At 41.1% G+C, this 12311-nt stretch overlaps 1 protein-coding gene across 6 annotated transcripts in view; it reads right to left on the reverse strand.

The window, feature by feature from the left end:
* Positions 1-12311, reverse strand: part of BCAS3 (BCAS3 microtubule associated cell migration factor) — a 1340542-nt gene that overhangs the window by 70689 nt on the left and 1257542 nt on the right. The window lies entirely within an intron of this gene.

The raw sequence follows: 12311 nt of genomic DNA on the forward strand, positions 1-12311 counted from the left end.
CTTGGTTGGTATGTTAATGTGAATAAAAATATAGGGAACCCTATGCGTTTGTTTTTGTTTTTCACAAATAAATAAAAAGCGCATAGGGTTCCCCGTATTTTTATTTGCAGCCAGATACCAACCAAGCAGCATCAGCCTGAAGTTACCAGGGTGGGCGAGGAACATTGTTTCTGGCCCTCCTTATCCTAAATAATGCCAGCCTGTTACCACCTAGCCCCAGGAGCACAAATTTTGACGCTCTGGGCCTGTTGGTACCGGCTCTTCCCGGCACACCTGTGGCGGTGGGTACCAGGGTAATAATTGGGGGTTAGCACTAACTGTTTTTGGGGCTAACGCAAAGCCCCGGCTTAGTAATGGATTCCATCAATAAGGCAGCCTTCACTACTAAGCCTGGAAATTCAATTAAAAAAAAAACGACACATTGGAAAAATTATTTTATTTAAAAAAACACTCCCCCACAGCCCTCGTTAATCATTTTATTAAAAGAAAAAAAAATTCAGTTCATTCGCCATAATCCATTGAATCCGCTGTAATCCTCTGCATACACGGATCTGAAACGAGAAGAAAAAAAAAACACAGAAAATTGGTTAGGTCATTTTTGATGCTCTCCACTGGGGAGAGTGCCCATAATGCAATGTCTTCCCAAACAGGGAGCCTCCAATTGGTGCAAAACTACAACTCCCAGCATGCCCAGACAGCATTTGGCTTCCTGGGCATGCTGGGAGTTGTAGTTTAGCAACAGCTGGAGGCTCCCTGTCTGGGAGGACACTGCCAGAAGGGTCTGTTCACATTATACAAAACAGACAATGTAAACAGAGCCTCACACCCTTACTAGCCTGGCTCCTGTCTGTAGCCCCCCCCCTAATGACATAATCACTAGGGGTGGAGCTACATGGACCCGACAGGGAGCGAGGGAGTTAAGTGGACTTCGTCTTCTGTATACACTATATACAGCTATCTATAGATAGCTGTACATAGTGTATACCGCCCAAAGGGCCTATAAGAGCAGGGAGTCCTGTCAGTCTGGTGACAGGATTCCCGTCTCCTGTATAGTATACAGGGGTACACTATGCACCCCTGTATACTATACGGCCGGGGGAGGTGAAGAGTTATGCTTTTCATCACTCCTCATCTCCTAACACTCTGTGGACCGGGCGCTAAGCATCCGACCCACAGAATGGTAGCCTGAAAACTGTCACACGGTACAAATTTGGCTGTTTCCACACACCAGGGAAAAAGCCAGAAAAAACGCCAGTTTTTCCTGGTAGGAAAAAACCTCAGTGAAATCCTAGCCTCAGGCAGAATTTTGGTTGTGATATATGACTTTCTTATTTAACTTGCTGTCTTATACAGACCAAATTGGTATTTCTATGTATAAAATGAGCTATAAAAAGTATATTCACACTGTTATATCTCATATAAACTATGGTGTATAAGGTATTATTACCAAACAGAAGTTTTTTCTAAGAAAAGGTAAACCAATCAGCAAAAAACAGTAATGAGCGCCATCCAAAAATTACAGGTAAAAACCTGTCAATACTGGACTGTCTATGTATTAGGGACCTGAAATAGGGACATTCAGCACTTGAAAGGTGATTATTTTTAGTTGTTATTTATCAGTGTTATTCTTTACCCACTGAGTCCATACGCTTATTCATTGCAGTTTTCTTATGTAATTTATGTGTTTTTCGATTCACATAAAAACCAGCAGTCCTATACGTTTCCCTCATACATCAGCCTGTCTAATTCTTGGCTCTATTTCTATGATTTCCTTTTATTTAAGGCTCCCCTATTCCAGTTTTCGTGATGTTTTTAAATCACAGGTGGCCTCCCCCGTTCATTACAGATTCCAAATAGCAAATTCCAAAGATAATTGTATTTTACTTGTATTCTGCAACTCATATATTTTACGGGAAATACTAAAAGGTAATTATGTAAAACAGCGTATGACAAAAAAGAAGAATGCTCTTGGAGTGGACTCTTTTTTTATATCCTATTTAACCTTGCACCATTTTCTTAACATAAACATCTGATCCACTGAAACAGTTTATGGTATTCACACATATGTATTATCAATTACATAGCCTTGTTTGGGAAAATGGCCAACTTTCTGCACAGGCCTCTCTTTCATTATAGCTATGACAAATTTATGAAACGGCAAGATTTAAAATCATTTAGCGACAAAGGTATTTTTTTGGCATCATAACAATGAAACCTTAAGTTTCATACAGATACCACTTATACATAATCGGTGCTGGAGACAACCATTTTGGGATAGACTAAAAGTCATATTTAGACTGAGACTATGCATAGACGTGTGCCATAAAACAGCTTTAACCCCTTAAGGACGCAGACCATTTTGGCCTTAAGGACGCAGAAAATTTTATTTTTACGTTTTCATTTTTTCCTCTTCGCCTTCAAAAAATCATAACTCTTTTATATTTTCATCCACAGACTAGTATGAGGGCTTGTTTTTTGCGCGACCAGTTGTCCGTTGTAATGCCATCACTCACTTTACCACAAAATGTATGGCGCAACCAAAAAAATACTATTTGTGTGGGGAAATTAAAAAGAAAACCGTAATTTTGCTAATTTTGGAAGGTTTCGTTTTCACGCCGTACAATTTATGGTAAAAGTGACATGTGTTCTTTATTCTCTGGGTCAATACGATTAAAATTATACCCATGATTATACACTTTTCTATTACTGTTGCCCTTAAGAAAAATCACAAACTTTTTAACCAAATTAGTACGTTTAAGATCCCCCTATTTTGAAGACCTATAACTTTTTCATTTTTCGGTATAAGCAGCAGTATAAGGGCTCATTTTTTGCGCTGTGATCTGTACTTTTTATTGATACCATATTTGTACCGAAAAATGTACTGCGTAGAAACAGAAGCCCCCAAAATTTACAAAATGACATTTTTTCTTCAAGTTTGTCGCACAATGATTTTTTTTTCCGTTTCACCGTTGATTTTTCGGTAAAATAACTAATGTCACTGTAAAGTAGAATTGGTGGCACAAAAAATAAGCCATAATACAGATTTTTAGGTGCAAAATTGAAAGGGTTATGATTTTTTAAAGGCAAGAGGAAAAAACGAAAATGCAAAAACGTGAAATCGCTCAGTCCTTAAGGGGTTAAAGGGGTTATCCAGGAAAAAAAAAATTTTATATATCAACTGGCTCCAGAAAGTTGAACAGATTTGTAAATTACTTCTATTTACAAATCTTAATCCTTTCAGTACTTATGAGCTTCTGAAGTTGAGTTGTTCTTTTCTGTCTAAGTGCTCTCTGATTACACGTGTCTCGGGAACTGCCCAGTTTAGAAGAAAATACCCATAGCAAACCGATCACGGCCACGCGCTATTAGCCACAGGTCCTGGCTGTGAATACCCGCGTTATAGACAGGGACCGGACTTAGGACGTATTCATACATCCTAAGTCCTTAAGGAGTTAACCTCAGCTTTCAGGTAGCACAACTTTGTTGCTAAAATGTTGCTCTAGTAAAAATATATATTCTTCACATCAGTCAGTGACTGATCAAATAAAGGAAGATAGTGTACCTTGAAAACTTACAGGAAAGGGAATAAACTGGGTTTTTATTTAAATGTGAAACAATTGTTCTGTTTCACATTTCTGGCAGCTCAAGACATACACAGCTCAAAAAAATAAAGGGAGCACTTAAACAACACAATGTAACTCCAAGTCAATCACACTTCTGTGAAATCATACTGTCCTCTCAGGAAGCAACATTGATTGACAATCAATTTCACATCCTGTTGTGCAAATGGAACAGACAACAGGTGGAAATTATAGGCAATTAGCAAGACACCCCAATAAAGGAGTGGTTCTGCAGGTGGTGATCACAGACCACATCTCAGAACCTATGCTTCCTGGCTGATGTTGTGGTCACTTTTGAATGCTGGTGGTGCTTTCAACTAGTGGTAGCATGAGACGGAGTCTACAACCCACATGAATGGCTCAGGTAGTGCAGCTCATCCAGGATGGCACATCAATGTGAGCTTTGGCAAGGAGGTTTGCTGTGTCTGTCAGCATAGTGTCCAGAGCATGGAGGCGCTACCAGGAGACAGGGCAGTACGTCAGGAGATGTGGAGGAGGCCGTAGGAGGGCAACAACCCAGCAGCAGGAGCGCTACCTCCCCCTTTGTGCAAGGAGGAGCAGGAGGAGCACTGCCAGAGCCCTACAAAATGACCTCCAGCAGACCACAAGTGTGCATGTGTCCAGTCAAACGGTCAGAAACAGACTCCATGAGGGTGGTATGAGGGCCGACGTCCACAGGTGGGGGTTGTGCTTAAAGCCCAACACCGTGCAGAACGTTTGGCATTTGCCAGAGAACACCAAGACTGGCAAATTCCCCACTGGCACATTGTGCTCTTCACAGATTAAAGCAGGTTCACACTGAGCACATGTGACAGACGTGACAGAGTCTGGAGACACCGTGGAGAACATTCTGCTGCCTGCAACATCCTCCAGCACGACCGGTTTGGCGATTGGTCAGCCAAATGGTCAGAATGGTGTGGGGTGGCATTTCTTTGGAGGCCACACAGCCCTCCAGGTGCTTGCCGGAGGTAGCCTGACTGCCATTAGGTACCAAGATGAGATCCTCAGACCCCTTGTGAGACCATATGCTGGTGCGGTTGGCCCTGGGTTCCTCCTAATGCAAGACAATGCTAGACCTCATGTGGCTGAAGTGTGTCAGCAGTTCCTGCAAGAGGAAGGCATTGATGCAATGGACTGGCCCGCCCGTTCCCCAGAATTGAATCTGATTGAGCACATCTGGGACACTGGGATGTCTCACTCCATCCACCAACACCACGTTGCACCACAGACTGTCCAGGAGTTGGCGGATGCTATAATCCAGGTCTGGTAGGACATCCCTCAGGAGACCATCTGCCACCTCACCAGGAGCATGCCCAGGCTTTGTAGGGAGGTCATACGGGCACATGGAGGCCACACACACTACTGAGCCAAATTTTGACTTGTTTCAAGGACATTACATCAAAGTTGGATCAGCCTGTAGTGTGGTTTTCCACTTAGATTTTGAGTGTGACTCCATATCCAGACCTCCATGGGTTGATAAATTTGATTTCCTTTGATAAATTTTGTGTGATTTTGATATCAGCACATTCAACAATGTAAAGACGAAAGTATTTCATACGATTAGTTCATTCTTAGGGTTAGTCTTAGTCTTAGTGTTCCCTTTATTTTTTTGAGCAGTGTAGTTTAGAAGTAGAGGAGTTGCATTTATTCAAGGTAAGCTGCAAAAAAACTGGACCTGGCCAAAAATGTTGGTCCCTTCTTGTTGAAGAATTTTTTTTAAATCTGAGTTAATAAATTGGGGGGTGGGGGGGTCAAAACAGAATTTTCCTTTTGTGTGTAAACTGGACCAGATTAGTTAAAACGTGGCAAAGCACTGTAAGAATTTTGCCTTGTTGGCATGTGAGTCAATTTTGTCAAAAGGGGCGTGGCCTATAGAAAAGGCCCACCAATGGAGCAGGGCTTAAATTGTGCCAAAGTTTCAATGCACCAAAAAAAAAAAAAAAAAAAATGAGGTGGTGTAAACTGAGCACACAGTGTAAGATGCGTCAGATTTTAAAACAGCCTGAGTCACTGATAAAAATCATATTTTGAATATATGTCTCTATTTTCACTACACATGGTGCACATGTTTTTAAAAATCATATTTTAGGCTCAAAAAAGTCTGTTTTCCTTTTATTTAAGCAAAAAGATTTTACATTTCCATTTTTTTAAACTTTTTTTTTTTATTTGAGCAGCTTTTTGGCCCTTTGAGGCTTTTCTTGCCTGGCTTAATTCTTTGGCTGTATTTTCTGCCATTTTTTGATTAAGAGATCTTTTCATCCAAAATATATCCTAAATTAAGAAACAATGTGAGGTTAAGGGATCATTTCCCATCTGATTGGCAAAATTTCCCTTACTTAAGTTATAAAATTGCAGTTTTTTGGGCTGTTTTATCAACCAAAAATGACCAAAAAGCAAGTGTGCATGGTAGCTGATAAGACTGGGTAATTCTTACATGAGATCATAGTAGTAAAGGCAAATGCCATGCTATACAACTTATATCATTCTCCAAAATAATAATACATCATGAGTGTCCTACATTTTTCTATAGATGTTTATTTATTCAACAACCCATGACAGACAGACAATGCTGAATAGTGACCTTGACAATAAGCTGTATACTATAGCAGAGGTACCCAACCCATAAGCCAAAGAGCCACTCTAAAATTAACATGTAGTGCTTTGCAAAGTAAATAGTAAACAAGTATTAAGTTTTTTTACAACCAAGAAATCTCATTGTGAAAAAACAGTAGTTGTAGTGTAACATGGCTCTGAATAAGTAGCCAAGTGGCAGTAAAATTGTCTTTTTTTGTTGGCATCACTGGGCAATAATATGTGAACCTGTTAATAGGTATGGAGCCACATGTCCTGGACCTAGGAGCCACATGTATCACTTGCATTACAGAAAAAAACTTTAAAGGCACATTTATTAACATTTCTTGAAAACACAAAAGGAGAATGTTTTACTAAGCTAAGGAAATGCATAGCCAGTTGGAAAATGTACCGTATATACTCGAGTATAGGCCGAGTTTTTCAGCACGATTTTTCGTGCTGAAAACACCCCCCTCGGCTTATACTCGAGTGAACTCCCCCACCCGCAGTGGTCTTCAACCTGCGGACCTCCAGAGGTTTCAAAACTACAACTCCCAGCAAGCCCGGGCAGCCATCGGCTGTCCGGGCTTGCTGGGAGTTGTAGTTTTGAAACCTCCGGAGGTCCGCAGGTTGAAGACCACTGCGGCCTTCAACATCATCCAGCCCCCTCTCACCCCCTTTAGTTCTGAGTACTCACCTCCGCTCGGCGCTGGTCCGGTCCTGCAGGGCTGTCCGGTGAGGAGGTGGTCCGGTGAGGAGGTGGTCCGGGCTGCTATCTTCACCGGGGAGGCCTCTTCTAAGCGCTTCGGGCCCGGCCTCAGAATAGTCACGTTGCCTTGACAACGACGCAGATACGTCGTTGTTAAGGCAACGGCTCTATTCCGGGCCGGAAGCGCGGAGAAGAGGCGCCCCCGGTGAAGATAGCAGCCCGGACCACCTCCTCACCGGACCACCTCCTTACCGGACAGCCCTGCAGGACCGGACCAGCGCCGAGCGGAGGTGAGTACTCAGAACTAAAGGGGGTGAGAGGGGGCTGGATGATGTTGAAGGCCGCAGTGGTCTTCAACCTGCGGACCTCCGGAGGTTTCAAAACTACAACTCCCAGCAAGCCCGGACAGCCGATGGCTGCCCGGGCTTGCTGGGAGTTGTAGTTTTGAAACCTCTGGAGGTCCGCAGGTTGAAGGCCGCAGTGGTCTTCAACCTGCGGACCTCCGGAGGTTTCAAAACTACAACTCCCAGCAAGCCCGGACAGCCGATGGCTGCCCGGGCTTGCTGGGAGTTGTAGTTTTGAAACCTCTGGAGGTCCGCAGGTTGAAGACCACTGAGGGCGAATGATGAGAAGAGGATGATGAAGGGGGGGGGGGTGTGGGGATGATGAAGGGGGGTGTGTGGGATGATTACAAGGGGATGATGAAGGGGGGATGTGTGGGATGATAAGGGGATGTGTGGGATGATGACAAGGGGATGATGAAGGGGGGATGTGTGGGATGATGACAAGGGGATGATGAAGGGGGGATGTGTGGGATAAGGGGATGTGTGGGATGATGACAAGGGGATGATGAAGGGGGGATGTGTGGGATAAGGGGATGTGTGGGATGATGACAAGGGGATGATGAAGGGGGGATGTGTGGAATGATGACAAGGGGATGATGAAGGGGGGATGTGTGGGATGATAAGGGGATGTGTGGGATGATGACAAGGGGATGATGAAGGGGGGATGTGTGGGATGATAAGGGGATGTGTGGGATGATGACAAGGGGATGATGAAGGGGGGATGTGTGGGATGATGACAAGGGGATGATGAGGATGTTAATGACGGGTCTGGATGATGACAGGGGGGGATGAGGTATTTCCCACCCTAGGCTTATACTCGAGTCAATAACTTTTCCTGGGATTTTGGGCTGAAATTAGGGGTCTCGGCTTATACTCGGGTCGGCTTATACTCGAGTATATACGGTACTAAATAGTTGGCGAATGCATGTACACTACAACCAGAAGAAACCGCCATATAAGTAACAAAGATGGAAAGATATGTGTCCTACATTGTTTATTTATTAGAGATATTGTTTAGATAGCGTCATCCTCCTAATTTTAACACATTATAGGCAGGATAATATCATATTTTTAAATGATTATAAAAACTAGGAACCAAACTTAACTATGTCCCTACTACTACCTAGTATTTACAAAATGAAACCCTTCAACTACATAGCGCCAACCATGTTAAGGACAATTCAGATTTTTATGGGGAACACAGTTTTCCTTTGTTGTAGAAATGGTAAGATATACTGTGATGGTGTTGCTGTTTCATGGAATGCACTCAAGCTTCCTCCAGTCTTAGACGTTACACTCACCAAACATAATTGATGGAAGCATAGCGACACATTTATAGTCAAAGAGGTGTACACAGCATGTTATTGTAACACCCGTCTGACAAGTCCAACAAAACATCATAAAAACGCTAATTAAAAATATGAAATACACATGAACAACAAAGGCAATTACACAGTTTTCACCATTGGAGGGAAAAAAGACAGTAATAAAGACAATGGCTTCTGGCACACCATCAAACACAAGCTAACAAAATAACTAAGGCAGAAACATCTAGCCTTCCTAAATCATGTCAAGTGTTTCCCTGCCAGCACATCCTCTATGCCAGACCTAGTCTCATTGTGACTTTCACACATGCTTACACAACATATTATAAATCTGCCAGTTGGAGGCTTTGGAATCCAGTCAGGTTATGCCTAATTTAATAATGACAGACAGACATATAGATAGGCTATTAGGTCATGATCTGAAAAACAATGAAAACAGAAAACCTTGATAAAGAATTCATTCTGATCATTTGTGATGGTGTTTTAAAGCAACTACCACAGATGCTCACAATCAGGGTGATGTACCCAGCCACTTTCCATTAGAATTTTGGAACCCTCCATCTGTCTTGACAACGTTAAAGAACACAACACCAAACTATAAGATAAGTGTGGATGTGTCATTCTCATAAATTGACAGCACTTATATAAATGGCTGAATTTCTTTTTCTCTATAAAGGCGTCATACAATGTATGAATAACTGTGTATGGTGGAGAGAAAGCTATTAAAATGAAAGCCTCTCTTATATGAAAATACAGTTCAGAAACAATACTTTCTATATATTTTTCATTTCAGACAGAAAATTCTGGGCCCGCATCTAGTTGGATGACATGAAGCACGTAAATTCTTTATGGTTTATTAAACATAACTATTGTACAGAAAAATATAATATAAAATGATCAATGCAGTCACTTTGCTCTTACTAGTATTTGCTCTATGATATTCTTGTCAGGCAATTTAATGCAGGGTATATGCTATCAGTTCATTTCAAATCATTTGCAGGTTTTTATTTGCCTTAAAAAGTATAATGTTTAAAGTGTCAGAGCTTAGAGGGTTCCTGTCATTTAAATAAACTTTTGCCATTGCTGCACAGATGCCCAGGGTCTCCATCTATGTGCAACATGTCAATAGTTTATTTAAATCAAAGTAATGCTTTATCTCCAAAGCCATGTATCATTACTATTATTATTACTGGGCTGTGATCACATGGGCACTGCCACATGCCCACCAGTGGAAGTGGGTGGGTGTAATTGACATTCACCACCTAATGACAAGAGTGAGATGAGACAACTGAGATCCTTGCTGTTTTATATTGCTGAGGACAATCACACACAATCGGTCTAAGAGTCCTGAGCCTAACAAAAATACCCCATAACTGTACTATGAGAATCCCTGTTAGAGCATATATAAGTATGCCTAATAGCTTTTCATACAGAAATAAATCAATAAATAAATAAATCAATAAATATATAGTCATGGCTCTTAATCATTATATAGGCAAAGCTGAGTTTTACATATACAGATACATTTCTTTCTCTTTTTCTCTTCGAAGATAAAGTTTTTCATAACATCACCTGTCAGTGTTTATTCTAGGGGGACCAAGATAAACATTTAACACCTTTTATCAAGTTTTTACAAACATTTGCTCTGAAAACTCAGCAGATCATTTACTGGGTGGGAACAAGACCTGAAGAAATTCTTCACGAACACTCAGTGGCACGGAGATTACACCATATCTCTTAAGAGCAAACAATGCTCCAACCATTATTCCTTACCATATGGGAATACGCAACATCCAACTCTTATGGCAATAAGTCAAGGCCCTTTCTTTGTCTACACAAATATTTTACACTTATTCTAGGAATTGGGCTTGTTGCCCTTGAGCATTAAGACATTCCCTAGGCCTAGTAGAACGACACTCTGCCACAATCTTACCTGTTGTACGGTGGATTTAATAATTTTAAGAATAAAAAGGTTAACACAAAATGTTAAGTGAATAAATATAACTACTTAAAGGGGTTATCTGGCACTAGCATATTATGGTGCCCAGTTCGGAAAAAAATTTGAAAAAAAAGCCATACTTACCTAGCCCTGGTTCCCCGCAGACTCTGTCTGGTCCCCTGATCTTCTTCCTGTTTCCATGACAAGCACTCAGTGCACAACGCTGCTGCAGCTAGTGATTGGTGGATCCAGTAGATCCTGCGGTGAGTACTCGTCTCAGAAGCAGAAAGAAGGCAGAAGATCAGAAGCTGCGGGGGACCAGGACTAGATAAGTATGTAGAAAAGAATTGCTGATTTAATTGCTGTGATCTATATAAAACTTATCAATCATTCTACTTGAGTATAACAAGACTGATTCGATTGTATTACTATACAGTGATAACAAATGGGAGGAATGGGGTATTCTTGGTTCCCAATGGCATATGGACAGAACTAAATGAAAAAGATATACAAGAGGGTTTTCTTTTTTTTTTACATGTCGGCAAATGGTAAACTAACAATTATTTACTAATACAATAAAAATAAATGGAATTAATACAGATGTGTTTTTCTGAATGTTTATGTAAGTAACAACTACCTGGAATACTAGAAAAATTAGGAAGCAAAATGTTATATCAGATGGTCTTCAATGTGATATCAAATGTTGGTATCTGACACACCCAAGTGAGAGCAAGCTTCTCTACAATTATTGTAAAGCACAACATATATAAGTGTCTGTAACATCTCTTAACCTCTTATGAGGAGGTCACCTTATTAGATCTATGGAAATAAATGAGATTATTTATCTCTATAATTGAACATTACAGAGATGGATTATGTTGGAATTAAAGAGTTAGGAAGGGTTCAGGAGATGTGTCATGCAGTCTGCAGACAAGATAATATGACTGGATCCAAAACTAATCCTAAGGGGTTTCTTTGTATTTTTCTTTGCTTATTTTTTTACTTTGGTTATATGTTAATGAAAATAAATAAATACATAAATATATACACAAACACACAATTGAAATGGGCTGTCTATAGATGACAACCACTTACTATATTGAAGCCAGGCACAACACTGATCCACTTTCATAGAGTCTCCCAACCATCAATTATTGCTGGATGAATTATTTAATTCCCCCTTGCTTTTTGGGGGTAAAAATATATATTACATAGTGATTAAGGACCCCAGACCTAGAGCAGCTGTCTTTTCCCCTTCAAATCAAGACTCCCCGCTGTGATAGCCATGTCTTGGGGATTTTTTACAAGGGCCAATGGGTTCCCAATAACAAGCGCCGATCACAGGGTTTACAGAGCTTTTAGATGACTCCATTAATTGGGAAGCCAATAATGGTGATTTCAATGGCAGCAAAAAAGATGTGATCAGCACACAAACAAGAATATTTTTTCGTTTGTCAGCCAATAGCTGTCCCTTTAACATGGGCCGAATATCTAGCATTCTTGTGAACTCTCATATGGTGATAATCAACCCTTGTAAAATGGCATTTAAAGGGGTTGTGCACTGAAAATGCTATTTAATCAATATGCCCAGGCTGCATATTAAAACAAAAAACCTTCTACTCCCCTCCCTCACTCCCTCGTAGACTCTGGTGTCTGCTGCCTACTTCACGGAGCTGCAGATGCCACATCACATCGCTGCTCAGCCAATCACTGAGTGGGGCAGAAGTTTTCTTAGCCATGTAACGTGGCATCTGCAGCTTTGTCAAGTGCAGCAGAGATCAGGTGCTGATACTGGAGGCTAAG

Source organism: Hyla sarda, chromosome 2 (genome assembly GCF_029499605.1).
Source record: "Hyla sarda isolate aHylSar1 chromosome 2, aHylSar1.hap1, whole genome shotgun sequence".
In the NCBI taxonomy this organism is placed as follows: domain Eukaryota; kingdom Metazoa; phylum Chordata; class Amphibia; order Anura; family Hylidae; genus Hyla; species Hyla sarda.